Genomic DNA, 26,629 nt, shown 5'->3' with positions numbered 1-26,629 from the left:
TCTTGATTTTTCTGTTCTATTGAATAGCTATGTTCAGGATGTTTTGAGATGGGGGGTGGGAGCAGGGACTCTTTCATAAGCACTTCTTGTTTTATTTTGTGTGTGTGGAGTTATAAAGATTACACCCTTATTGTAAAAAATAATAAAATGAAAATCACCACCACCATCAAAAAAAAAAAAGTCATGTTGTATAAATCCATATGTGTAAAATTCTAGAAAATGCAAATTAATCTATAAGATAGAAAGCAAATCAATGATTGTTTGACAAGGGGTAGTGGTAGGGAAGAACTAGAGAAAAGAATTACAGAGTGGCATAAGGAAACTTTTAGGGATGAAGGATTTATTTATTATACTGGCCGTGGTGATGATTTCATGAGTATATGCATATGTCCAAATTTAACAAAGTGTACACTTTGAATATGTACAGTTTATTGTATGTTGATTATGCCTCAATAAAGCTGTACCAAAACCCCTCAATGCATTTAAAAGAGGTCAGACATAGCTGAAGAAAGAATTAGAAAACTGGATCTGAAGATATTATCCACATGTATTAGATTGAGATAAAAAGAGGAACATATTATAAAGAGACTAAGGCTAGTGTAAAGGTCCAACAAACAAGAGTTCCAGGAAAATATAATAAGAATGCAAAAGAGCTGGTATTTCTTAGATCCAGGAAACCCAGTGAATTTCAGTGAGCATGTATTAAAAAAAAGTCTCCCCTAGACACATCATAGTGAAATCATAGTGAAACAGCAGAATACAAAAAAGTTGAAAGAGAGAAAGAGAGAGAGAGATCTTAAAGTAGCCAGAGAGAAAAAAAAAAAATCACCTATAAAATGAGCAATGAGGGACTTCCCTTGTGGTCCAGTGGTTAAGACACCACGCTCTCAATGCAGGGGGCCCAGGTTCGATCCCTGGTTGGGGACGTAATATCCCACATACCGCAACTAAGCAGGCGTGCTGCAACTACTGAGCCTTTGTGCTCTAGAGCCCGCGCACCGCAACTAGAGAAGCCTGTGTGCCGCAACTAGAGAAGCCTGCGCACCGCACCAAGGAGTCCACACACTGCAACGAAGAGCCAGCACAGCCATAATACATAATAAATTAATTAATTTTAAAAAATGAGCAATTACACTCATAATTCACTTTGTAAGAGCAACTACGGAAGAGAATACATTGTAAGAATTTCTTCATTGTGCTGAGAGAAGATAGCTATCAACCTAGAAGTCCATGTCCAGTGAAGCTTTATTTCAAGAAAAGGTATTATACAAAGAATATTTCTAGGAAATCAAAACAGAGAAAAGAAATAAAAACAGCCCTCCCTGCTCCCAATAACCTGAGAGAATGTATCACACAAAGACCCTCACTAAAGGAGATCCTAAAGGATGTACTTTAGCAGAATAAAAAATGAAAAGCCTGAGGTGCAAAAAGGACCACTGAATAAACATATTGGTAAATATGAGGTCATATCTCAGCAAATATGGACTATGGAAAAACATACTATAACAGTGTCTAATTTTTGGAGGGGAAATAGAATAAAAATACTGGGGGACTTTCCTGGTGGTCCAGCGGTTAAGACTCCAAGCTCCCGATGAAGGGGCACAGGTTCGATCCCTGGTCGCAGAACTAAGATCCGGCATGCCACATGGCACAGCCAAAAAACAAAACAAAACAAAGCAAAAACAAAAATACTGGGCTTGTAGTAGAATTAAAATTGTCCAAAGTCCTTGATTATTTAGAGGTAAAGACAGTTACTTCAGACTTTAAGTCAGCATGCTAAACCAGCTAGTGTAATCACTGAAATAATAAACAGTGCATATGCTTTCCAAACAATTACAGGGAAATGGAAGTAGAAAAAAAAATCAATTCAAGAGGAGGCAAAGTAAGAAAGAGAAAAAAAAGGAACAGATAGTAACAGGATCTAGAGCATTTAGAATGGTGCCTGACGTTATCATTTTAATAATAATAATTATCTTTTATTAAAGAATAAGATATACTTATTATATAATAATTTGTTGTTATTATTATAACTGTTATTTCTGTGTTGATAAACCTCTCTGTGGCATTCAAGACAAGGACCCTTTAACAAGCATGTTCTACTAGTTCTCATAGTTCCTTGATGTTAACAAGTCAATAATACCAATTAAAAGACAGTAATCTGTAGGGATTTAAAAGCTCTATGATTCTCAAGGTTTATAACCTTAGGCCAGTCATTTCCTCATCTATAAAATAAGGCAGTCAGAGGGGTTGGAAGGCAAGTTCAAATTGGTTGGTTCTGTATTTTTAAATCCTCATTAACCTAAAGAACGAGGAAATCTCCTGACTCAGACCAAAAACAAAGAAACAAACAAAAGCAGGGGGAGGGTGTTCAGAAATAGTTTATTTGGGTGAGTGGCCATTTCAGAACACTCATAACAGACACAAGAAGTTCGGTCCCCACAGAGTAGGAAGCAGTAGGTCTTTTTATCCCATACCAGAACCTGACAAGCTTGGAGGCCACTGACCAGGGACAAAGGAAAGCCCCCACTCAGAAGAGACTTGTCAAAGTTACCCTTCCCGGCCAGGATGGAAGGGATTCCAGAGGCTGTCAGAGGAGCCAGCAGGCTCAGAGCTCTGCACCAAAGCACTGGGGTTGGGCTGCCAGACAGCAAGAAGCTATCAAACAAACCCACTCTCCTTACCCCTAATTACAAAAGACTTTTCAAATGCACCCCTGTCGTCTGAAAGCCTTGATTGTTGAACTTCTTGAATCCCCCTACCTGTTATCCTCCTAATTCACAGATGCAAATGCCTACCCTTTATGCATTTTACATACACTGTGATATGATGATGCCCTTCAGATCTAGGTGTTGCCAAGGGAACTCAGGTATCAAAGATAACTGGCTCAGCTTCCAAAGATAAACCGGGCCTGTGTGATGGATGCTGAGGGAGGAGGGCAGAGAGCCTCTTGGGAAGTTCCCTTTAATTTAGGTGTGGTGTGATTCCTTCTGTTCCCAAGAATCGTTTTATCTAATCTGCCTTGAAACTGCTCCACTGACTGACTGCTTTATCACTAAAAAATCTACTGAACTAAAGCTCCTCCTTTGCAGCTTTTGAAGATGGAATCTGCCCTGCCTGAAAGCAGTGTCATAAGCAAAATAGTATGTGTACAAGGATGTTCACCAGAGCACTGTTTAAAATTGTGGAATATCAGTAAAAACCCATCAGCAGAGTTGTGGGCAATATATTGTAAAGCTAGGAATTCGACATGTAGCAAAGCAAGTCACTGAGTGGTGTACAAGGTATGATTCTATTGTGATAAAAATCAACGGTAACAATAATAATTTTAGTATATGTAGGGAAAAAATTGGAGGAATGTGGGCCAAAATGTTAACAGTGATACTTGGGGATGGGGTGAAGTGGGATGGAATTTGGGAGATTTCGCTGTATGTGTTGTGTTTACAATGTTTCAATTTTATATAACTTTGTATTCCTTTTGGATCAAAACAAGAGAAGAAGTGAGGAAGGAAGGAAAGAAGGAAGGAAAGAAAGGCAGTGTTAGAAACATTTCATTCCCTGGACCCCTGGGTCTTGATGTTGTACCCTCTCATTAGCCAAGATGAGGATTGGTGCTGAGTTGCATTCATGGTCAAATGCTTTTTCCTCAAGACAGAGGCACTCTATTTCCATAGTTGCAGATTTTATTCCACAGCACGCAACAGCCAGCAGCTTATTGCCTTCACTCATTTGCAATGGTTCTGTTCTCAACGGGACATGTTGTACCGGTAGGCATTTATATATTACAATACTTGTAGTATTTGACCACTGAGTTTGAAATTTATTTATATATCACTTTTGGTTAAATTGATAAAGTCATTTATTTCTATTTTAGAGTTTACTTTTTAAAAAAGTACTCAATTTATGAGGATATTTATTGCAACAGAAAGAATGGAGAATTTCAAGGTGCTGAGATTAAAATCTGATGTAGGGGCTTCCCTGGTGGCGCCGTGGTTAAGAATCCTCCTGCCAATGCAGGGGACATGGGTTCGAGCCCTGGTCCGGGAAGATCCCACATGCCACGGAGCAGCGAAGCCTGAGAGCCACAGTTACTGAGCCTGTGCGCCATAACTACTGAAGCCCCCATCTAGAGCCTGTGCTTTACAACAAGAGAAGCCATCGCAATGAGAAGCCTGTGCATCGCAATGAAGAGTAGCCCCCGCTCACTGCAACTAGAGAAAGCCTGTGTGCAGCAACGAAGACCCAATGCAGCCAAAAAAAAGAATAAATAAAATAAATTTATAAAATCTGATGTAGACTACCCATTCAAAATTTTAAGGTTCCTATGGCTCTTTAAATTTTAAACATGTCTATACATGCACAACTGGAAATTCTGACCCCAAATATTGCCTCAGTTTACTGGATGTTTCCAGGAAAAATATATGTTCTTTTACTTCATGTCTAGAGACCCAGTCTAAGAAAACTTGGCATATTTTCATAGGGTTTTTTTGTTTGCAATTTATTTCATTCATTCACTCATTCAATACATATCTATTATTATCAACATTAAAAAAGAATAGCATACACTTAATAGGTATATACTCATTTCTGGTAGTTAACACAAGCTAACATTTAATTCCCATTTATTACCTGCTGCTTTTAATGCCTTCTTTTTGCCTGGCATTGGAGAGGATACAAAGATGACCTGGACCCTGAAGGTATACAGATGATCCAAATATGGCTCTGTGCTCAAAAGGAGGGTCAGCTACTAGGTTATGCAGTTGCTAGACCGAAAAAATGACTTCCCACCAAGGAAATCGAGAAAGCTTCATGAGAGAGATGGCATTACATTTGAGTCTTTAAGCAAAGGATTTGGTTATCTGGAGAAGAGGGAGGAAGAACATTCCAGATAAGGCAGAGATGGGAATGTGCAGGCTCCTGGGTGTACTGGGGCTCAGGTTTGTGGTACATGAAGAGGAGACACAGGAAAGAAGGCTAGAGGGGCAGATGCCAAGAGTATTCCACTAATGAGGGCCGGTGAATCATCTATCCCAACATCTTCATTTTACAGATGAAGGCACTAAAGCCCACAGAGAAAGGACGTCTCCTCAGTTATTCAGTAGTAGGGATGGAATTAAACCTCAGGCTCTCTTGGTTCCCACATTTGTGCTTCCAGTTAGCCTGGGACAGATCAAGGAGTGCCTAGAATGGTAGGCTAAAGCTTGGTGGTCATCTCAAAGCAGAGGGGAGTCGCTGAAAGTTTTGAGGAAGATGTGAGTAGCAAAGGCGAGACAGGGGCTAAGGTGATTTGAAGGTGTCTAGGCTAAGAGACTGGGAATCTGGAAATTATATTTTGGTAACTCTAATTTCATACCACAGGGTTTCTGTTAACACAGAATTAGATCTAGAAAAACAGTGCTTAGTTCAATTTAAAACAGTCAGTTGATCCCCCCCAAAATCAGTTGGTTGATTGAATGTAAAGTAACTATTTGACTGAATGTAACCTCTTTTCAAAAGTCATGTCTTTAGACACAGATTCTAGTTTAAGAGTATGTTAAGGATGGTTGGAGAAAGTGGGTCCAATCTGTAATGGGTGTCAGGTACTCAATATGCCTCCTCTGAGTATTTGTTTCTTCCCTTGAGAGGTGAAGACTATCACTTGAGTCCACACCACCATATACCTTGTATTCTCTTTACATTTGAAAAATAAATCAAATATTGACTCCTTTTTTGGAATTCTTTACTAGAGGCTTATTTTAGTTACATTTAAATTTTACTTTCTTCACTAGCAGCATCTCCTAGCACCACACAGGATAGCAACAGAGATCAATAAAAGAGGTTACCTTTGGCCACAGACACACAAAGCCTCCCAGTCAGCAGCAGGAATCTCATTCCCCTCACCTGTAGAATTACAGGCCAGAGATGCACCTCACGATCACTGACGCTCTCAAGGGGAGGCAAAGAGCAGAGTCAGGCTGTCTGGGTTTCAATTCCAGCTCCGCCACTCGTGAGTCGTGAGATCTTGGGCAAGTCATACAATGTTTCTGTAGCTGATTCTCATCTGTAAAATGGAGCTAGCTAATGATAACTCATCCCAGGTCTGTGTTGGCTGTGAGAATTGCTAGGCAATGGGCCAGTGTAGTTCACCACGGTGGCAGGCATGTTGAAAGCATCTTTTCAACGTTAAGCTATATGAACTGGCTCACCCGCACCTCAGGACAGACAAACCGCTCAGAAAACAGCATTTCTGATAGGAGTTGTTGGTTCCCAAATAGTAGCACCGTGCCCTTGTTTTAGATGAACTCTAGAACTGAAAATATAACGAAACCACTTAACAGTTTATGTCTCCAGGGTCAGTTGTTTTGAGAGCATTACTAAGAGCCTTTAAGGAAGATGTAATTCCCACATCTTTGATTCATGTAAAACTATCCGCCCCAAACCAAAACTTTCTCTCTCTCTCTCCCCGCGCCCCCGCCCCCTCCCCCAGTCTGGCCTGCTTCCCAGCTGTTCACATTCCCTCCGGGATTGTCAGAAGCTCCCCTTGCTTCGTAGGAGCCAAAGGAAAGTAAACATCTCGGTCAGGCAGGCACCCCACCCACCATTTTATTTTCTTAAATCACTCCTTTAGCTAATATTTCTGTGACAGACACGCGACGCATCTGGCTCCAACCAAATATTTTCAGTCACTCGGATTCCAAGGTAAATATTTGCCAGTTCGATTGCAGTAACATTGGTAGCTTCAAGCGGGTCGCCATCAATCAACTTTCCATCAGGGCCCGCGTAGCCTTAAGGGTGTAGCGGCCCCGCCCTTTCCCGTGAGCCCCCGCGCGGCCCTTGCCCCGCGCTTCCTGTCCTGCGTGCTTGAGGCCGGATCCCTTCTGAGGCCTGTGCCGGCGAAGCGCAGGGAGGAAGGGTGGCCGGTGTGCTGAGTTGCTTCCTTCTCAGAGATCGTTTCTTTTTCAGGAGGTGTTGCTTTTTGCCTACACTCCACGACTTGTCGAAGGGTGTTGGTTGTGGCCATTTGGAAGTGTCGAGACACACCAGAGAAGGGTTAGGAAGTCTTTGAGGACGCGTGGTAACAGACGAGATTTGAGGTGGAAGGGCCGGGGAAATGCCTACTAAAGCCTGTTGCTATTACTTAAATTGCTGCCTTAAGAGACTCCTAACATGGGCCCAAGGCATTTGAGCTAAATGAATAAACTGGGCTTTGTGCCTTGTCAAGTCATTTGCACTTCAGTGAGAAGCCTTTCCTTAAAGAGGGGTATTTTATGCAGGAAGAATAATAAAGGAGGAATGAGGAGACAGGAAAATGGGGGGGAGGGGCGGGTAGGGTGGGTGTGTATTAGAAGCAAACTTCCTGCCTCATTCTGTGGCTGGGCTTCCTAATCTTTTGGGGGTCCTTTTGAGACTCAGTGAAAGGTAAGGACCCTTTGCTGTGTGGTCGCTGTGTTCATCCCAGGGGGTTCCCCCAGAAGTTGGGGAGGCGGGCTTTTCCTTCCATCCCTGTGGCAAAGGGTGGCCCAGCCCTGCCCTGCTCCCGCCCCAGGGCAGCGTCTCCTGCCTGAGCCCGCCCTGCGCAGGAGCCTGCCTGAGAGCACACCCTCGCCCTTCCTTGTGTTGCCAACTTATTAACAACAAATAAACCAATTAAATGGGAACGAAATCTTTTCCCCAGGAAATGATATGTGAACACAGTATTTTGCCTATAATCTGAGGAGATTCGTGGATCCCCAGAACCTATCCACATACTGCCTTGGGGGAGCTGTCCACCCCAGGTCAGGAAACCTTAGATTTTAGGTATAGCATGCTCTGGGCCTGAGGACAGGGACATTCCTTGTCTTGCCCAGGGGCCGGACTAGGGTGCAGAAAGTAAGGCATTTCCCCATGGGCACAAAATTTAAGCGGGGGGGGGGGGGGGGGAGTGGCGGGGAGGCATCAAAAAGGTCAGAAATAAAGATAAATCATGTTTTAATGCAATATGATAAACAATCAAATGTGCAAACTATGGCTATGGCTTGTCACCTTTTGTAAACAAAATTTTATTGGAACCAGGGTTCCAATAGGATGAGATGGGTGAGGCAGGTTTGCACAAGTGCAGGGTCCAATTCTGTCTTTATTTAAAAATTTGATATTGTGCTAAACCCCATCCTCTGGCTGCCATCCAGTTTTCTTTCCACCTCACCATAATGAGATAAGATGCCTAACTTCCTGTTTCCCTCCAGAGAATTTCCTATAAGTACTTTGAATATTCTCTCATAATGGTTTCTCCAACTCCTGTGTTTTGCTAGTTTCCTCATTATGATGCTGCTCCCCAAACAGCTCTGGAATTCACCCACTTCTGAGGGATTGGGAGCCAGAATTCTTCATCAGTGTCTTATCCTCAAGATCTTCCCTCTCCCAACCCCATCTTGGATGATTTAACTTCTATGGGGATTTTTTTTTTTTAACTGCCACAAGGTATATAATCTTCGAAAGTGAATTTCCTCCTTGTTTCTTTTGAAAGATATTTTTAAACATTGAGAGAACAAGTGATGTATAACAACTCTATCAGGTAGGTACTGTTATTATTCCTGTTTTACTGATGAAGAAACTGGGGCATAAAAAGTTTCAGTAACTTGCCCAATGTCTCCCAGCTAAGTAACAGAACCAGGACTCAAATCCAGGCATCCTGACTCCAGGGTCTGTGCTTTTAAACAGCACAGTGTCTTGGCCTCTCTTGTAGACCATTTCACCTCAGGTTGAACAGTTCCTGTAATGGGAAGCTTCTTGGGGATCTCCAGTCTGTTGGTGGGCAGCTTCATTAGTTAGAATGTCTTCTTCTTTTTTAAAAAATATTTATTTATTTGGTTGTTCCAGGTCTTAGTTGCAGCAGGCAGGCTCCTTAGTTGCAGCATGCATGTGGGATCTAGTTCCCTGGCCAGGGATCGAACCGGGCCCCCTGCATTGGGAACGCAGAGTCTTAACCACTGTGCCATCAGGGAAGTCCCCTAGAATGTCTTCTTTTTGTTTGTTGGTATAAGCTATAGGCAGTTGTCCAAAATGGTTTTCTATTGTCTAAATAAGAAGAAAGGTAAAAAGGAGAGTGAGGACCACAAAGAATAAAATCCCTCAGTCTACCCTACTTCCACCAAACATTCCTGACCCACTTCCAGTTCTGTGGGCTTCCTAAAAAGACACAAAGTTCCCTCTTTCAGTTTTGTGTCTTTTTTTTCCCCACATATTTATTGGAGTATAAATGCTTTACAATGTAGTGTTAATTTCTGCTGTACAACAAAGTGAATCAGTTATATGTATACATATATCCTCATATCTCCTCCCTCTTGCCTCCCTCCCACCCTCCCTATCCCACCCCTCTAGGTAGTCACAAAGCACCGAGCTGATCTCCCTGTGCTATGCTGCTGCTTCTCATTAGCCATCCATTTTACATTTGGTAGTGTATATGTATCAATGCTACTCTCTCACTTCATCCCAGCTTCCTCCCACCCCACCTGTGCCCTCAAGTCCATTCTCTATGTCTGTGTCTTTATTCCTGCCCTGCCACTAGGTTCATCAGTACTGCTTTTTAAAATTCCATATATATGCGTTAGCATATGGTATTTGTTTTTCTCTTTCTGACTTACTTCACTCTATATGACAGATTCTAGGTCCATCCACCTCACTACAAATAACTCAATTTCGTTCCTTTTTACAGCTGAGTAATATTCCATTATATATATGTGCCACATCTTCTTTATCCATTCATCTGTTGATGGACATTTAGGTTGCTTCCATGTCCTGGCTATAGTAAATAGTGTTGCAGTGAACATTGCGGTACATGTTATCTTTTTGAGTTATGGTTTTCTCAGGGTATATGCCCAGTAGTGGGACTGCTGGGTCACATGGTAGTTCTATTTTTAGTTTTTTAAGGAACCTCCATACTGTTCTCCATAGTGGCTGTATCAATTTACATTCCCACCAACAGTGCAGGAGGGTTCCCTTTTCTCCACACCCTCTCCAGCATTTATTGTTTGTAGATTTTTTGATGATGGCCATTCTGACTGGTGTGAGGTGATACCTCACTGTGGTTTTTTTTTTGCGGTACGCGGGCCTCTCACTGTTGTGGCCTCTCCCGTTGCGGAGCACAGGCTCCGGATACGCAGGCTCAGCGGCCATGGCTCCTGGGCCCAGCTGCTCCGCGGCATGTGGGATCTTCCCGGACTGGGGCACGAACCCGTGTCCCCTGCATCGGCAGGCGGACTCTCAACCACTGCGCCACCAGGGAAGCCCCTCATTGTGGTTTTGATTTGCATTTCTCTAATGATTAGTGATCTTGAGCATCTTTCCATGTATTTGTTGGCCATCTGTATGTCTTCTTTGGAGAAATGTCTATTTAAGTCTTCTGCCCATTTTTGGATTGGGTTGGTTGTTTTTGTGATATCGAGCTGCATGTATATTTTGGAGATTAATCCTTTGTCAGTTGTTTCGTTTGCAAATATTTTCAGTTTTGTGTCTTTTGAAAGTAAATCCCCACCCTATGTGTTTATACATTGTTCCAGGAAAGATTTAAGGTGACTCATGTGGATTATAAAATACAATTAAGTAGGGCTTCCCTGGTTGCGCAGTGGTTGAGAGTCCGCCTGCCGATGCAGGGGACGTGGGTTCATGCCCCAGTCCGGGAGGATCCCACATGCCGCGGAGTGGCTGGGCCCGTGAGCCATGGCCACTGAGCCTGCGCGTCCGGAGCCTGTGCTCCGCAACGGGAGAGGCTACAACAGTGAGAGGCCTGCGTACCTCAAAAAAAAAAAACCAAAATCAAAGTAAAAAAAATAAATAAAGTAGCATAAATTAAAAGTGTATGACATGATCCAGCAATTTCACTTTTAGGTATTCGTGCTTCAGAAATAATTACAGGCGCTTACAAGGATAAATATTCAAGGGTTTTTGTTGTATCATTTTTGTAATTGTGCAAAAAATTGTAGGCAATTTAAATGTACATCAGTGAGGAAATGACTAAATAAATAATGAAGTATGTTTACTTTGAAATACTTTGTAACTTAAAATAAAAGGTAGTTCTTCATGTACTAACAAGGAATGTTAGTAAGTGTGGAATTTAAAAAGTAATTTTTAAAACTATATTTGTAAAAAGAATATTTTTATATGGTGTGCATTGAAAAAGGTTTGGAAGCATATACTCCAAATTATTAACCATGGTTACCCCCAGCAGTAGAATTAGTGATAGGAAAGGGTGAGAGAACTTTCAGTCAATCAAGATCACCCCATTATATTTTAGGCTCAAAAGGCAAGGGTTTTTTGAGCACCATGGCTCAGGTCCAACACACCCTGAGTGTTCAACTAATGTTTGATGAATTGACTAAGAAGCTGCATCTTATCTTCAGTATATATTGGTAGTTTAAAGTTTATTGCTGACACAGTAAATAATCATCTGAAAAAAAAATTCCAAATCAGCCTCTGCAAAAAAAGTATCAGAATTGCTTCTCTGCTATTCAGACTACTTTTAACTATTTTATGCATAGTGTTAAACTCCATGTTTGCTCTGGAGAAAATTATTATTGACATTTTAAAAATTGGTGCTTGATGAAATATTTTATCACCTTCACTGTTATCCCAGTGGAGGTACAGCAGTTTAAAAAAATAAACACCTTTTTCTCATTTCAGAAGTTCATTATGTGGAAAATAAGAAAAAAGTGTAAAGAAAAAAACACAAAACCTGTAATCCCAAACCCTAAAGGTAACTGCTATGAACCTTTAAATGTAACTTTCCCATCTTTTTTGTATGTTCAGCACTTTTTAAAATAGAACTTTTACTGCGATAAAATATATATATATAACATAAAATATACCATTTTAACCATTTTTAAGTGTACAATTCAGTAGTATTAAGTACATTCACATTATTGTACATCATCATGACTTTCCAACACCAGAACTTTTTCATCATCCCAAACCGAAACTCCATATCTATTAAACAATAACTCCCCATTCTTCTTTCCCCCAGATCCTGACAACCATTAGTCTACTTTCTGTCTCTGTGAATATAACTAGTTACCTCATATAAGTGAAATCATGCAATATTTGTCCTTTTGTTTCTGGCTTATTTCACTTAGCACTATGTTTTTAAGATTCATCCATGTTGTAGCATATATCAGAATTTCATTATTTTAAGGCTGAACAAAAACCCATTGTATATATGTACATTTTGTTTATTCATTCATCCATCAAGGGACATTTGGGTTATTTCCACCTTTTGGCTGTTGTGAATAATGTTACTATGAACATTGGTGTAAAAATATCTGTTTGAATTCCTGATTTCAATTATTTTGGGTATATACCCAGAAATGGCATTGCTGGATCATATGCTAATTCTATGATTAATTTCTTATGGACCACTACACTGTTTTTCACAGTAGCTGCACCATTTTACATTCCCACTAGCACAAGTTTCCAAATTTCTTCATATCCTTGCCAGCACTTGTTATTTACCTTAAAAAAAAAAAATCTCTATCCTAATGGGTGTGAAGTGAAATCTCACTGTGGCTTTGATTTGCATTACCCTAGTGATATTGAACATCTTTTTGTGTGTCTGTTGGCCATTAGTATATGTTCTTTGGAGAAATGTCTATTCCCATCCTTTGTCCACTTTTTAATTGGGTTATATTTGTAGTTGCATTGTAGGAGTTTTTGTATACTCTTAATATCAATCCCTTATCAGATATATGATTTGCAAATGTTTTCTCCCATTCGGTAATGTGCCTTTTCTTTCTATTGATAGTGTGCTTTGCACAAAAGTTTTTAATTTTAAAGAAGTCCAGTTTATCTATTTTTTTCTTTTGTTGTCTATGCTTTTGGTGTCGTATCCAAGAAAATCCAATGTCATGAAACTTTTCCGTATGTTTTCTTCTGTGAGTTTTATAGTTTTTCAGGTCTCACCGTTAGGTTTTTGATCCGTTTTGAGTTAATTTTTGTGTATGGTGTAACGTAGGAGTCCAATTTCAATCTTTTGCATGTGGATATCCAGTTTTATGGGCACTATTTGTTGAAAAGACTTTCCTTTCCTTATGAGTAGTGCTTTTCTGATGCCAGACTTATTCTGGCTGGAGGCCAGACTGCTTCTCTGAGGTTTCCTCACCCTCACAGGTATGTGCTCAAGGGATTGTAAAGTTATTTAACTGTGAACAAAATGAAGACATGATGAACTCAAATCTAGTACTGAATCATGGTGGTTCAGCAGAGCCTAGTGAAAGCAATTGTTCAAATACTGACTATTAGAGAGCCTTGCTGGAACCTCAGTTAAGCCAGTTTCATTTGTTGTGAAATGGGGATAATGAGAAGAAGAATCCAAACAATGGCATAAATGCTGGAATATTATTATGGCTAATAGTCATTATTGTGGTTAATGTTTATGAGGAGAGTACTAAGTACTGCTGTGTGTTAAATGTTTTACATGTATTATCTCACTTAATACTCAAAACAGTCTTATGAAGTAGGTGCTATCATTTTCACCACTTTAACCATCCCTGAGCTTCTTTTGTTGTCTATAAAATGAAGAAAATTATATCTACCTTGCAGAACTGTTGTATTAAATGAGAATAGTAAATGTAAGGGGCCTAGCAAAGACTATGTACATAATAGATGCTTAACGGATGGTAGCTCCTTTCCTTCAGTCCAGGAAGTGACTCCAGTAAACACAAACTACATAATATGAGGATTCTGCTTGGTTTCTAACAATCTTGAATTTCCTGATACTGCCCCTTCAAGGTGAATAGTAATGATTATACTGTCAGATAGGAAAGTCTGATACCATTTATTTATGAGACAGGGATATCTTGTAATCACCTACCTGTAAGGCCAAAGCAGAGACTATTTATTATCAGACACTAGGACAACTTCTGCAGTCACTCATCTGGGAAGTGAACAAGCACCAGCAGTCTTGGAAACAGCTGGCTATGTGTTTTGGTCCAGTGTGTTAGTGATCTTTTAACACTTCATCATTTTGGGTGATAAAGTGCCATTTCCTTAAACCCTTTTTCATTTTATTACCTTTACTCATTTCCTTTATTTATTTTTTAAAATAATGATTACAGTGAAGAGACTGCCTGAGACCAAACTAGAAGAGGCAAGCAGGGCTTATATAAGCCAATATATTAGTATAGTCCTTAGTGGGTGTACTTATTCTGGGTCAGATTTTCTGGATATTATTTGGACATTCATTGGATTTCTCTTTAGCTGTAGCTAATAAATTAACTGACAGTGGGGTCAATTCCTGCTCCTCAGTGGCAGCTGGCCCTCCCTTGGAGCCTCTTTACAATCCCTTCACTTATTGCTAATTGATTTCCTAATTCCCCACAGCAGCTGTTATAAGTAAACCTCTTCCACTCCTCCATCCCCTTAATCTTCTCCCTGCTCTCCATACACTGAGCGGCAGGTGATTGTGCCTCTGTGATCAGTTCTCTTTCCCACTGCCTTTGGGTCCTCCTTCATCTTCTCCTCATCTCCCTGGGGCTCTTATCCCCAAGTCCCCCCCTTATCTTTCAGGACCTGGCTCCTTCATTTACTCCCTCTCTCCTAGCTTCAGTCTCTCCTCTTCTTTTTCCTTCACTCATGAACAAGCTCAAATATTCCTCAACCTATAGAAACCTAACCATATTTCCCTTGAAGTTAATTTATTTCTCCTTTCATTACTGGCAAGTTCTTAACTTTTTCCCTCATTATAAAAGTAACATAGTAGTAGAAAAATTGGGAAGTAGAAATAATGAAACATATTTTGAACACTCATAATCACAGTTCTGGAAGTAATCACCAGTGTTAACATTTGGGTTTCTATCCTTCCAATATTATTTCTATGCACTTATAATATTAATTTATTTCAACATCGAGAGCATTCTGGATATTCTATTTTGTAAGTTGATACTTTTCTTCTGTCAGTAAATATTCTTCTACATGTTTTTAATTATTGCATTAAAATTTCCATTGTATGGATGCATTGTAATTTAGCCATTTTTTTTTTTAAGATGTTGGGGGTAGGAGTTTATTAATTAATTACTTTTTTTTTTTTGCTGTGTTGTGTCTTCGTTTCTGTGCGAGGGCTTCTCTAGTTGTGGCAAGTGGGGGCCACTCTTCATCGCAGTGCGCGGGCCTCTCACTATCACGGCCTCTCTTGTTGCGGAACACAGGCTCCAGACGCTCAGGCTCAGTAGTTGTGGCTCACGGGCCCAGCCGCTCCGCGGCATGTGGGATCCTCCCGGACCAGGGCTCGAACACCTGTCCCCTGCATTGGCAGGCGGACTCTCAACCACTGCGCCACCAGGGAAGCCCTGTAATTTAGCCATTTTAAACCACAATCATAGGGTTATTTCCAACTGTTTGCTATAATTAACATTATAGTACAACCTTTGCAAATAAATCTTTTCACATATTCCCGATTATTTCTTTAGTACAAATTTCTGAAGGGAAGTTCCTGAGTGCATATTTTATTGCAAAATATAAACATTTTTGAAAGAGTAGCCTACTATCATCCCTTCAACTTTTAACTCCCATTCACTAAATTCCAAGCAGTGCTGGCCCTTCCACCATCACTGAAGCTGCTCTGTCAGAGGTTAAGGTCAACATCGATTACTAATCACAAGTCTTCCCAGGCTTTATCTGGCCTAATCTCTTTTCAGCAACTGCCACTTTCTGTGCTTTTCTTTTAAACATGTTTTTTCCTACTATTTTATCTGAGTCCTTTGACTTCTCTGGTAATACATTTTCAGACTCTTTCCTGGTTCCTTTTCTTCTGCCTGATCTTTTACTTATTCTCTCCTCTTGCTTGAGATTTTCAACTATTGAGTTCATGCCACTGCCACATAGATCTCACCATAAATTTGACCTGATTTGGGGTCCGCTGGCCTCTCCATCCTCGCATCTCACCGCTCTTCCCTGACAGCTTCCTCTCCCCATCCATATATGCCCCAGTCGTTCTGAACTAATTGCATTTACTATGCCTTTGATCCTGCTGTGCTTAGAAATTCCTTCTCCCCTTCTTCACTTGATGAAGTTCTACTTATCCTTCAAAATTCACCTCTTTTAGGAAGCTCCTTGACAACCCCCCACTTCCACTCTTTTATGCCTCTTTGCCCCTTGGCCTGGCTGACTAGGGTGACCCTTCTCTATACTCTCATGTTTGTGTTTCCTTCCTTGTACTGTGTTATAACTGCCTGTCTCCTCCTTTAAGCTGTGAGCTCCTAGAGGGCAGGAATTGTGACTTTGAGAATTGTATCCCCAGAGCATAGCATGGTACTTGTTGTCGAGTAGAGACTTGTAGGAAACATCTTCCATCCCTTAATCAAATCATACTCTGATCTTCCTCTGGGGACCTCTCCACTGCCTTACTCTTGAGCCATAGGTTTGGGTGGGACTGACCTATTCCCTATTGAAGGGGTAGGTCCTTATTGGCCATATTACCCAATTATAGCAAATGACAAGAAAACTTTTTTTTTTTTAGAAGAAAAGCTTTCTTTTAGTTCTGTAACAGCTGCTAGAAGATGTGTTTCTCTTCCCCTACATGTTGTATCATAAAGATTTAAGGTAGAATTGTTTACCCATTTTGCTAGCACGAAGGAGTGCCTGGAGCTGCCTGCAGGCTGTGTGGAAGATGAAGCTGGCATCCTGGAGGACAGAGCAGAGACACAGAGTGAGTCAGCATATGCATGCATGTATGTATTATTATTATTATTTAATTTAACAGTCATGTGTAATGTTTCTTACGTGCCAGGTGCTGTTCTACGTGCTTTATAAATATTAACTCATTTAATCAGCATGTCAATCTTACGAAATAGGTATATTATTATCGTTATTTAACAGTAGAGAAAAACAATATACAGAAAGACTAGATAATTTGCCTGAGTTAACACAACTCATAAGTAGGGATTTGAAGCTGGGCTTAGTCACCAATCTTATGCTGTCCCTCATTGGACACAAGCACCAAAGAAGGGCTTAAAGAGCAGGGCTTTCTCTGAAGTCAAACATCTATTCAGTGTGATATCCTTTCTTCATTGTGTTTGAAATCTACATGACTGTAGGTCCTGCAGTTGGATGCAGAGTGAGGGAGTCACTCAGGCGGGCTTATGCTTTCTTGCCCATAGCTAATTAACACACAGCCTGTGATTTCTGAGCAAGCTTTTTACATCAGAAAATGGTCCCTGCTCAGAAAAAGCTAAGCAAGAGTCTGTCTCTTCATGTGGCTTATTGGATCATGGAATATGAGAGTTGGAAGGAGCCCTTAAAGGTAATCCCCTCTGATCCTCTAAGTTACTGATGGGAAAACTGAGGTCCATTGAGGAACTATGGCTTGCTCAGGATCAAAGAGAAAATTAGAGATGCACCAGGACTGGTGCCTTTCCCAGGTGTGTTATGTGTGCTGTACTCATGGTTTGTAGCCCTTTCCATCTGAGGAGACTTTATAGAACTCAAAATGTAACAGGCCAGACTGAGAGAGTGTAGTGACAAGGTTTGGGTCCTGCACTGTTGGAACTAGAAAGCAAAGGGCAAAGGTCAGCTCAGATACAGCCATAAGCAGGACAGAGGCTCCATTGCCTGCCCTTCCTATCTAGGATCATTCTGAGTGGCACCTCCCAGGAACCCCAGATATCTTGATGCGCATGTCAGGGTCACTTTTTTTTTTTCTTTTTTTTGTGGTACGCGGGCCTCTCACTGTTGTGGCCTCTCCCGTTGCAGAGCACAGGCTCCGGACTCGCAGGCCCAGCGACCATGGCTCACGGGCCCAGCCACTCTGCGGCATGCGGGATCCTCCCAGACCAGGGCACGAACCCGCGTCCCCTGCATCAGCAGGCAGACTCTCAACCACTGCGCCACCAGGGAAGCCCCAGGGTCACTTTTGAGTCTTCACCTTCCTTGACCTCTCAGAACTGTTTGATACCATTATTCATTCCCTTTTCCAAACTGTTTTTCCTCTAAGGCACCATGACCTCTTGATTTTCTTCCTACTCTTCTAGCTGTTCCATCTCTGATACCTTCATGAGTTCTTTCTCCACCTGATTTTAAGGCTGGTGTCCACCCCAGACCCTCTCTTTTTCTCCCTTGCCATACTCTTCCTGGGGATAGATAGCCATCATCTGTCCCCATAGTTTTAATGATTTACATGCTGGTGTTTCTCAACATCGTTTCTCCTAACTGTCTGTCTTTCTGTAAATGTCAGACCCGTATATTCAGGTCACCAGCTGGGCAGCTCCACTTGGATAGGAGATAAGATAGGGGCTAAAGAATAAGAGAAAGGATCCAAGAGTGGGAAAAGAAGCCTGGTGGCATCAAAGGAAGGATAGGAACTGATTTATGAAGGATCATATCTAGTACCTCACATATGTTATCTTATTTAATCTTCTCAACAGTACTATTCCCTATTTTACAGATGAGAAAATTGAGGATTAGGGTGTAAAGAACCTTTCCCAAAGGTCACACAGTGAGTGAGGAGCAGAGCTGAGCTTCAAACCCAGTTCTGTGTGACTTCAAAGTTGAAGCTTTTACAGACTGTGCATATCTGTGATCAAGTAGGTATCGTACAGTCAACACCTGCCATTTCCCTAGACCCTTCAGGAGTACCTGGAAAAAGTCTGTGTCCAACAGCTTCTGAACAGAGACACCTAAAGGCCTTCAGCCTCTGGGGAGATATGAGTGACAGACCTAGTGTCCAGATATTCAGACTTGGTAAGCCTTTTTACTTGCAAAGGCCCTGAAAGGGGTGCTAAGGCTCTACAGTTCCTGCTAGAGGGAGTTAGTCTCCCAGGCTTCCCAGAGGAGGCCAACAAAGGCTTTGAGAAGTCTCACCCAGCCCAGCCCTCCCCAGATCTCCCTCAGGCAGCTATGACTCTCCTTGGACTCCTCCTGGCCCCTCCCCAGTTCAGATTAGCCCTGATTACTTTGTCATTTCAGGACCTGCCAGCCAGAGCACATCTATGGGGCAGAGTTATCTCTGGAGGCTCAGGAGTCTGGGGCCCCAGCCCTTTGGTATCTGAGTTTTAGGTGCTTCTTGGCAGTTGTGAGCACCTTGAGATTGGGGAGCACAGGCTCTGGACGCGCAGGCTCAGCGGCCATGGCTCACGGGCCCAGCCGCTCCGCGGCATGTGGGATCTTCCTGGACCGGGGCACGAACCCGTGTCCCCTGCATCAGCAGGCGGTTGGTCCCCATTTTTACTTTGTTTACTTTCAACTTTTTCAGAACCTTGAGCAAGAAAGAGGGGTGCTATTCATAGAGAACTTCTTGGAGCCCCAATATAATCTTTGCAGATACACATACAGACACATATATACACATGATCTTGGGGTCGTTTTAATGTACTCTTTGCATCATAGTTGCTTACTTTTATAAAAAAATACAAATTAATATTTTCCCAGATACTTTATTTCTCTATGGCTTTTGTTTATGGTACGAAAGTTGTAAACATTTATATGGTTAAAATAATCTTTCATCTTTTTTAGAGTCTCCAGGTTTTCAGTCTTTGTTAGGAAGGTCTCCCCTATCTTCAGTTTATAATATAGTCTCCAAAGTTTTCTTGCAATATTTTTTTCACTGTTTTACTTTTATTTTTTTATCTGTCTGGAATTCTTTTTTTTTGTATAATGTATAAGATTAGAATCCCTTTTTACTTCCTCCCACATGGATAATCAGTTGTGCCAGCATCATTTATTAAATAGTCTGTTCTCTTCCTACCAAATTGAACTTCCACATGTATCATGTGCTAACTTTTTTTTTTCCCCCTCTGCATGGCTTGTGGGATCTTAGTTCCCTGACCAGGGATTGATCCCTGGCCCTCAGCGGTGAAAATGAGGAGTCCTAACCACTGGACTACCAGGAGATTCCCATGTTTACTTTCCATAAATACTGCTATTGATTGTGGATTTTCTTTTCTTTTTTTTTTTTTTTACTGACCTGTTTTTCAGTTTCTGTTTGACTCTATAATATGTTCTGGTGAGGCAAAACCCTTTAACTTTTCTTCTTTTCACAATTTTCTTAGTTATTTTCAGTCATTTATTCTTCACATGAATTTGAAGATAATTTTATAAAATTCCATTAAATACATTGTTTATATTCTAATTGGAACTAATTCAATGTATATATTAATAATTTGAGGAAACAAATTTTTACTTAGTTCTTCTGCTCCAAAAACATAGTATAATTTTCCATTATCCAGATGTCATTTTTATATATTCCAATACGTTTACTTCATTTAAGTCCTGTCTCCTTCTTATTATGTAGATCTCTAAGTGTGTTATAATTTTGGTTGCTTAAATGTAATACTTTCCTTATTTCTTTTGCTACTATTTTCCAATAGAATAAAGTTATGATTTTTTTTTTTTTTTTTTTTTTTTTTCTGTACGCGGGCCTCTCACTGTTGTGGCCTCTCCCGTTGCGGAGCACAGGCTCTGGACGCGCAGGCTCAGCGGCCGTGGCTCACGGGCCCAGCCGCTCCGCGGGAGAAAGAGAAGGTGAATGGCACGTGGTGCAGAGGACTGGGCTGGGGTTGGGGGGCAGCAGAAGAATAGGGGTGCCAGGCATGGAGGGTGTGGGCGAGAGAATAGTTTAAGCTTGGTTCGAAAGGAGAGAAGGCCATCTGAGGATGATGGACTGGGAGAAAGGGGAGGTATCAAACAGATATACAGCCAGAGGGTTGGGAGCCTGAGCCAGCGAATGGCATATCTGGCAGTGACGAGATGAACAGTGTGTCTGTGGCAGCAGGTGATGGACGTGGGAGAGCAGGATGACTCGATGCAAAGGGTAAGGCATGGCATGGGAGGGTCCTCCCCCTGCACGCTGAACTACTCCAGGACGATGGTGGGAGCAGGGAGACAGAGGAACACAGGCAAGCTGGTGCAGCCAGACAGTGTGAGCCCCAGGGGAGTTATGCTGGTGGGGAGCAATGGTCTTGCACACGGGGGTGTGAGGACACTGGCCCCACCATCTGGCTTCATCTGCTGAGTCAGGCAGATAAACATGTATGAGAGAGCAGAGTCATCACTGAGGATGGCTGCAGGAGGTACCTGTGACCAGGTCTCAGTGCGGTCCAAGAAGAGAAGAGAGCCTTCTGTGAGGAGGTGAAGGATGAAGGGCATTGATTTGCCATGGAATAAGGAGTCCAGTGGGCACAGAGGAAAGCTTTGCAGGGAAGAGGGGCAGCTGGCATTTGGGAGAAGAGACATAGAAGAGTGTGAGGTTGAGAATGCCAGAGAGAAAAAAGGAGAAAGCTTACATGTTAGACAGTGACTTAAGTCTACAAGATGTAACATCTAGGCATGGGGGGTCCACGCAGATCTCTGGGGTCAGGTTGCCTTGTGGAACACCCAAGCTGTGGCTCCATAGAGACTCGGGCTGGTGCGGGGCTGCTGACAGCGGGCCAACCCACAGATAGGCTCTGGGTGGTCAGAGGCCATACCAGGAATTTCCAAAGACCTAGATGTAGAGCAGTTGCTGTCCAAAAAGAGATCCTTTCCTTCCTTGGAAGCTTCCCTTGCCTAGCTTCTAGGGCTCCCAGGATGAAGTCTGAGCTCAGAAACAGCCATCACTCACCCTGTCAGCTGCTAGAGACAGCCCTGTCTGCCCAACAATGCTGGGAATCCTGCTCTTCTAACATCCATTTTGATTTAAAATCTTTTATGTTTGAGATAAACTTTTCTCTGTTGACAGTGGGCTGGGTTTGACCTATTCAATAGGTGTGGGACTTCTGGCTTATGGTAAATCCTGATTGGAAAACAATATCACACATTTCCTTGTAAATGTATAAATATATATAGATGTTGGCTGTTCCCCTCCCCACCACCAACACACAGCATAGAAGCAATTTAAAGCAATTTAGACGTGCTCAGCATCTGGCCCTCATAAAAGGCCTTCAGTGAGTCATGATTTTGCACCAACAGAGAGGGCTTGTCTTGCTTGTGGAGAGAATTGTGTTTACCTCCCATCCCCATCCTGCCCGTGAGCCTCTCTATTGCTTTATGATGATCAGTCTGATTTGTGTGCAAAGAGACTGGTGAGATAAGAATTCAGGGAAGGGGAGCAAGAAGAGGAGGAGGATCCAGACAGTTACATATTTAAGGTGAAACTACCAGTTTTAAGAAGTTTACTGTTTTTGCTTTTGAGGAGCAAGCCAAAAAAAAAAAAAAAAAAAAGCAGGGGAAAGAGCCTCATTTTGTGAGTTAGGGGATGGCCTCTATTCCTAATGTAGGCCACTCAATATCTTAGAGCCTCAGTTTGCTCATCTGACAAGTGGGACCAGTAATGGGTACCCTATCCAGTTGAGAGAGAAAAGGACAGCTCTTGCTTGAGTTGTGGAGTGAGCACCTTAAATATGCCATTTCATTTAATACCCAAGACAATCCCATGAAGGAGTAGGCATTAAACCATTCTTCAGCTGAAGGAACTGAGACATGGAAAGGCTAAGTGGTTTGTTCAAGGTCATTTAGCATGTCAGAACTCAAACCCACATCTGTCTGGCTCCAAATCCTGTGTTCTTTTCATTACTTCATGCTGACACTTAAGTCAAAGGACACATCCCAGACTCCCCCTGGGAAGGGGAAAAGCACAAGATTGCTTCCCTGCTCCAAGGCTTGAAGTGTCCCTGTGTCTTTTGTCCTCACAGAAGTTCCAGCCAATCCGAGTTCTATTTCCTCAGGGCCCTGCTGTCTGCTGTGGGAGCAGGTGGGTTGTTAATCTGATAAACGGCTTCCTGCTAAGGTGGGAGGGTGAGCTGAAGATCTGCTGAATTGCCCTCCAGAGTGGCAGGTGGGAGACTCCGGTGCCTTTGCCCATGGAATCGCTCTAGGACTATGATCTGAAAGGATGAGGGCTTTGGGGTTGGTCAGCTCTAGGTAGGAGTCCTGGCTCTGCCTCTTGCTAACAGTATGACCTTAAGTTGTCTGACCTTCAGTTTCCTCATCAGTAAAATGTGGATAAGAGCTCACTGAAGGGGGGATGTTGTTGTGACTATTAAATGAGCTAATGTGGGAAATGTGCCTAGCACCTGTGTTGTACATTGTACACAACCGAGTAAAAGGCAGCTGTTGTCTCCATGAGGGGAGTGAGCAGACCTCCAGGAGAGCTGTTTCTGCATCGAGTAGTTTTTGTGTCCCCTCCCCCAAATCCACAACAAAGTCAATCATTTATTCATTTGTTCAGAAAATGTGTTTCAAACACTCACTCTGCCAGTGGCTGGGGCAAACATATACAAGACAGGCAGTGTCCTTGCCCATATGGAGCTCACAGTTGAGCTGGAACCACGTGGCAGAGAAATATCTAGTACAGTCATAGAGGGGGCAGAATCTGGGAATCTAATCCTCACCAGTGGGGTCTGTCAGAGTCAGGCCTTGTCTCCAGGTGTGACAGATTCTTATTATGGAGTGGTGGAGCACACCCCTTCCTTGGTGGAGACAGGAAAGACTGGGCTGCCAGACTGTTGAGAGGAGGGGGTGGGGGGTGTCCAAGGTGGACCTGGGGGAGCTTCCTATTTGGTGTTGGCAAAAACCCACCACCTTTGGCAGAGACAGACTGATGCCAAAAAAAAATAAAAGGTATAATTTATTTGTTATCTGAGACATTTATAGAGTGTTAGGAGTTGCCATATTTGCCAGGGACAGTAAATGTGCCAGGGACAGTAAATGTACCAGGGACCTGTTCCAGCTCCCAGCCCACTGACTCACAGGTCACCTTGATGTTGGGCAGATCAGTGAGTGCTCTGGGCCTTTCCTGGGAGGCAGTAAGATGGGTGCCTGGGTCCAGGCATGGAACTTGGCAAAAGGGCTCATTGCTAGTCTGCTTGGTCTAAGGTACAGCTGTCCTGGGGATTAGGTAGGGTGTAGGCACACAGTTCACCCCTCTGGGCTTTCCAGGATCTTCCATGATTCAGCCCCTTCCCATCCCATTCTACCCCATTATCCTGCTTGTTCCTCAACAGTCAACACCTACACCAAGCTAGCAACTCATGAGTCTCCAAGCACATAGAAAGTCAGTACCACTTCAGTGATTTGTTTGCAGTTGGATCCCTACTGCTTCGCTTCTTAGCCATAGCTAGATCATCTCTCAAGCCCAGCTCTCATTCTCCCTCCTCCAGAAAGCTTTCCTTAACTTCTTCTACAGCACATGCTGAGCTTTCTCCTCGTGGATCTCCCCATTTTAGTGACTATTCATTAATTATCTCGTTCATTAATTTATTCAATGCATTGGCAAGTCTTGCCCATTCTCTATGAAAAATACTTCCCCAATCCATCTAGTTCTCTCCATCTCTACTGCTCCCACCCTAGTCACCTCTTGCTTGGATTACTAAATACCCTTGTAACTGGTCTCCTTGCTTTTGCTCTGCTTCTCCCCAACCTTTCCATACTCTGTGGAGCATCCAACGATCTTTTGTAAAGGTAAGTTAGCTCCTGTCACTCCCCTGCTTACAATCTTCTAGTAGCTACCCAAACTCCTCACCACAGCTCACAAGGCTCTGCTAATCTGGCACTTGAGTGCCTTCCCAGCCTTTTCTCATCCTGTCATTCCTCTTGCTCATTCCACTTCAGGCACCTCAGCCTTCTCTCTGTTCCCCCAAAAGGCCAAACCACTACCACTCCCTCAAGATCTTTGCACTTTCTGGGCCTTCTGTCTAGAATGTTCTCAGTTCCTCAATGTCTACCTCCTTCTCATCTCTCAGCATTCTGTTCGACTGTGGTCTCCTTAGTGAGATATTTCCTGACCACCCTATCTAAAGTAGTTCCTGCCCTCCTCAAGTCACACTTTATCTCATTACACTATTTCCTTTATATCATTAACATTTTCTGAACTTACCTGTTTTCTTTATATTGTCTGCTTCTTTCCAGTAGAGAGGAAGATAATACCTGTCTTGTTCACTGCTCTATCCTCAGAGTTTAGAATAATGCTTAACACATACAAAACCAAAAAATATTGTTTAAAAATTTATTATGTGGGTATTAAATATCTTCTTTGTGTAAAGCCCTGAAAATCAATAATTACTACCACTGATTAGAGATACAAGTGCCTATCCTTAAAACAGGGTTTCTTAAAGGTGGTCCACAAACTGGTGATCTATCAATGAGTTTGCAAGTGATTTGATGGTTTTAGAGGAAAAACTGATGGAACAATTTTGTTCACATACACTTAACTAATCTAAAATGAAAGGTTAATTAAGATTTCCACAGAAAGTCTATTACTTTCTTTTTTTTAAAATTAATTTATCTATGGCTGTGTTGGGTCTTCGTTTCTGTGCGAGGGCTTTCTCTAGTTGTGGCAAGCGGGGGCCACTCTTCATCGTGGTGCGCGGTCCTCTCACTATTGAGGCCTCTCTTGTGACGGAGCACAGGCTCCAGACGCGCAGACTCAGTAATTGTGGCTCACGGGCCCAGTTGCTCCGTGGCATGTGGGATCTTCCCAGACCAGGGCTTGAACCCGTTCCCCTGCATTGGCAGGCAGATTCTCAACCACTGCGCCACCAGGGAAGCCCTATTACTTTCTTAATAATTGTTTCATCATATTCACTGCAAGGACTGCATTGGTCAGTTTATCATAGCTAATTTCAGTTATCAATTATAGATTATTTTAGATAATGTGTTTCATATCAGGGCAGTGTTAAAATTCTTAATTGTAAAAATCTACATTTTTGTTGTTACTGTTGTGTTGCATTAAATTTCTCATGATTCCAAAGTAGTTCATTAAAGAGTAAAATGAATGATGAAGATAATATTATCAATCGTGCAATACAGGATAACTCTGTAAGTATAAATATTAAATACAGCTCTAGTATGAATATACACCATGAATCTGTATGAGCTAGGACAAAATAATTTATAGGAGTGTTGATTTGGCACAGTAGCTGAAAATGGGAAGTTCAAATAAGAAATGTAGTGCTGAATGTTTGAAAAGTGGACTTTATTGTAATGGTCCCTAAGGATATTGTTCCCATAGGACTTTGTCCTGTAGTGGCACAAAGCCATCAAATTCTGACACAATTTTTTTTTTTTTTTGGCTACTCCACGTGCCTTGCAGGATCTCAGTTCCCCACCCAGAGACTGAACCTGGGCCATGGCAGTGAAAGCCCGGAATCCTAACTGCTAGGCTGCCAGGGAACTCCCCACAATTTTTAAACAAAGTATGGTTATGTCTCTGGCAAAGCAAATTATATTTTCCAGAGTAAGTATAGGAAACTGATTAATTTTGTCAGTAAAGGTAGGGAGGAGACCAAAACTACAAAAATATTGTTCAAAGTTTTACTTCTTAGAGCAAAATTATATACAAGTCATATTGCTGTGAAGACACCTGAATAACCAGCTTAAGCTGAGCTAATGATAAGTATTGGGCTTGGAGAGAAAGCAGAACAAGCTTTGGGCACAATTATTTTTATCAAGAGATCCTTCTGAAAGTAAGTAAAGAAAACAGTTAGATGTGGAACCTGACTTATGGCTCAAGTCAGTCCTCACTGATCTGACTATATAGACACTTTGGTGAAAAGTTGAAAACAATTTTTATCCTTCTCACTGTTTTGGGATAATTATTAATTTGAAAAGTATTATGTTTTGTTTATAATTTTAAAAATTGAAGTGGGTTTTCAACTAAATGTGGTAGACTGAACACATGTGTTTACTTTCCATTACTTCCTCAAAATTGTTAGTAAATGGA

General features: G+C 42.0%; 1 long non-coding RNA gene across 1 annotated transcript in view; it reads left to right on the top strand.

Moving 5' to 3' along the window:
• The first annotated feature begins 6,851 nt into the window (after nt 1-6,851).
• The window catches only part of LOC307177336, a 56,418-nt gene continuing 36,640 nt past the window's right edge, over nt 6,852-26,629 (top strand). The window contains exons 1-3 of the long non-coding RNA XR_013825024.1: nt 6,852-8,527; nt 11,632-11,704; nt 16,566-16,667. This is a non-coding gene — a long non-coding RNA (uncharacterized lncRNA). The remainder of the gene's footprint in view (nt 8,528-11,631; nt 11,705-16,565; nt 16,668-26,629) is intronic.

This window comes from Stenella coeruleoalba (assembly GCF_951394435.1).
Source record: "Stenella coeruleoalba genome assembly, chromosome: 1".
Lineage (NCBI taxonomy): Eukaryota > Metazoa > Chordata > Mammalia > Artiodactyla > Delphinidae > Stenella > Stenella coeruleoalba.
Note: the sequence above shows the minus strand (reverse complement) of the source record. Positions and strands in the feature narration are given on the sequence as shown.